Raw genomic sequence first — 3,112 nt, 5'->3', positions numbered from 1 at the left:
CACAACGAACGGAGGTCCGGGGGCAGCGCCCCTGGCAGCGGGGTCTAGGGGCGGCAGCCCCTAGCAGTGTCCAAGGGGCAGAGCCCCTGCCTGGGGTCAAACTGCCAGGTCAGCTTGGAAAAATTTTATTTCCATTAACTGTCTTAACACATTTTTCATTAGGTTTTTAATTTATTTTCTAAGCGAACTTAACTTTAGGCGAAGTTAAACCTTAAGCGAACTTAGCTTTAGGCGAAGTTATCAGTTAGGCGAACTTGGCCGTAGGCGAAGTTATCAATTAGGCGAACTTGGCCTTAGGCGAAGTTATCAATTAGGCGAACTTGGCCTTAGGCGAAGTTACCAGTTAGGCGAACTTGGCCTAACTGTTATTATGTGGACCATAATAACTCACTTTCCCTTCAAGTTCATTCCAGCATCCATCAGTATATAATATTATACTATTATTTATTTTCCCAGAGTTCATCGAGCCTACGGTTATATTTTAGGTATCCCAAGGGATAACCTAACCCTTTATAACCAATGGCTCTAATTTACAATATTTTACATTGGTCTAACTTCGTTTACAACTAGGTGATACAAACTAAATCCAGCCCGATAAGCGGCCTTACTTCTTACTAGCACACTTGCATCAATTCACCTAGCATTTATTGCAAGTCAAACATGTAGCACATTGACTTTCTAGTCCAAGTCCAGTATACCTGAAATACATGTTAAAACGGGTCAACTACAAATACTTTGTGAGTTTCACGAGTTTCAAGAATCAGTTTTGCGTATAACAACCATAGTTTGTAAATATGCAGGTATGTATATATGTATGTGGGTTCACAAGTACGTTTGATTGTATGTTAATGATGTAATTATGCTAAGCTACCGTGAAGCCTTGACTGTTCGTGCTACGTGACTCCATTTCCCACGCTTAATCAACCACTGTGGCCCCCTTCCACCTACAACATGCCCCGAGTAGTTATGTCTAACACTACATAGCATGTTTGTGTAATTATAGTCATGTGCAAACGGCGTTATGTGTGAACGGAAACCAGGCTGATTCCATTTGGGTTTGTCAAACCAATAGTACTATTCACAAGTCGCCGGCTCGAAGTTAATCACTGTGTTCGTGGGGACTTTCGTGTGTTAGCACTTAGATAATTCCCATCATCAAAGAATTCATAGTATATATGTATCAACGTGTTTTTCACCCCGAAAGTTTGTAAAAACAGCTTAAGAGTGGGGTCATGAAACTCACAATTTAATCGGGATTCGGTATAGCGTCAGCTTGTAGTTGGTTTGACTCGTTATCACTAGTCCCTATAATCAAGATTATATTAATATTAATATTTTTATATTTTTATATTCTCCATACTAAACTGGGCTATATATCTAATTTGGGTATAGCTGTTACACGCAGAAAGTGCCAATCGGCGTATATTGTGATGTTGTTCAATGTTTAATATTTAAAACCGAAATAGGCTCAGTTTCCTCGTTTCACCAGCTGGGCCAAGTTAATCGTTTATGCGTTTAGAAAACATGTATGGGGATGTAAGCTTGGGTAATGTGTTGGTTGATAAAATAATTAAGTTATAAAGAAAGATCACAATTTAGGGGTCTGGATTCGTTACGAGTTTGTTTCTGTTTATTCACTTTGTTTTGGAAAAAAACACGCACAATTCACCCAAATTGGCTGGATTTCTCACAAAAAAGTTTGTTTTGTTATTAATTAATCCAAAAATATTGTTTTTGATCACTCTTGATGTTATGATATTCCCACAGGTTCGTTAATCACGAACTCGATGGCTTTTATCATAATTGAATTTGTTTAATATTTAAATTAGCATAATTAATTATCCGTTTATGATTAAATTATGAAAATTTAGCCACATATCAATTAAAATATTTAAATATTTATAAAAATATTTCTGGAATTATTTACTAATTTATTAATTTATAAAAAATAATTTTATATGCTATATTTAGCCTGAAAATTGTCCATTTATACCAAACTATTTCTGAAAAATCCACCAAAATTCCTGACCGATCAAAATACTTTCCACAAAACAAACTTAGGATTTTCCAAATGACACCAAATTTCATATGTGATCATATTATACCAAATATAAGTTCCCCAATAAATTTAATAATTTTTCAAGCATTTTAGTTATTTTTCCCAAATAAAAGTTCCAATTTAGTAATAAATTCGCCAAATATTCTCAGATGGTCGAAAACTTACCAAATTTGGACAGGGACTCAACCATATTGCCTCTGATGTCCCTGCCAAATTTTATAACCTAGAAATATGCACATCATAATCGAATCCTAAACAGCCCAAAATCGAGCAATTTAACATTACCTTTGTGGTTTTTGCTAGTTTTCGCTCTCCTAATTCAATTTCCGGGTTCTCGTGTTCCTATATAAGCTAAGTACAGGTCCTATATCACAAACCAATCATGTTTCCTCAATATGGAAGCCTTGGAACATAGGGTTTCGGCTAAGGTATTAAACCGAACTTTTGATCCGTAAAAACGTCGTTTAAACCCTCTTATCTATGTTTATGGCAAAAAAAGAGTATGATTCTGATTCCTAACCATGTGTATGATCAAAACATGTTTTTGGACCTTTTTTATGATTTTTGCATGGTTAGGAATGATTTTTGGTAATCAAACTATGTTTATATGAAAGAGCAGCAACTTCTGGTAATATGCTTCTGGATTTGCTTGAAAAAAATAACTTAGAGTTTCCTTGGTTATAAGCTAAGAAAAATTTAATAAGTTATTAGGGGTGGCAGCCGGAATTTGGTTCGGGCATCCCCTTGGGCCCATTTGGCCCATTTTTCCAAATTACTTGTCCGTACGTGAAATGTCGAATCCAAATTTATTTCTGGTTCAGTTTTTAACGTGAAAAATATACCGGATATGAAAAATAGTGCGAAAACGAGTGTTTTTCGACTATTTTTGTGTAAATTTATAAAAACATACTATACGTTTGTAAAAATCAAAAATATTTTCATGGATTGCTTAAAACATTCCCACCATGTGTTTTGTAAATCTTTTTCGGCTTAACAGATGATAAGATGCTTGTTTTGTAACTCACTTTCGCGTTTAAGTTCATAGCGGGTAGT

Source organism: Bidens hawaiensis, unplaced genomic scaffold (assembly GCF_021521415.1).
Source record: "Bidens hawaiensis isolate Kalapana, Puna unplaced genomic scaffold, B.hawaiensis_p1.1 tig00022318_1, whole genome shotgun sequence".
Classification (NCBI taxonomy): domain Eukaryota; kingdom Viridiplantae; phylum Streptophyta; class Magnoliopsida; order Asterales; family Asteraceae; genus Bidens; species Bidens hawaiensis.
The sequence above is the reverse complement of the archived record's forward strand: the minus strand, read 5'-3'. Positions refer to the sequence as shown.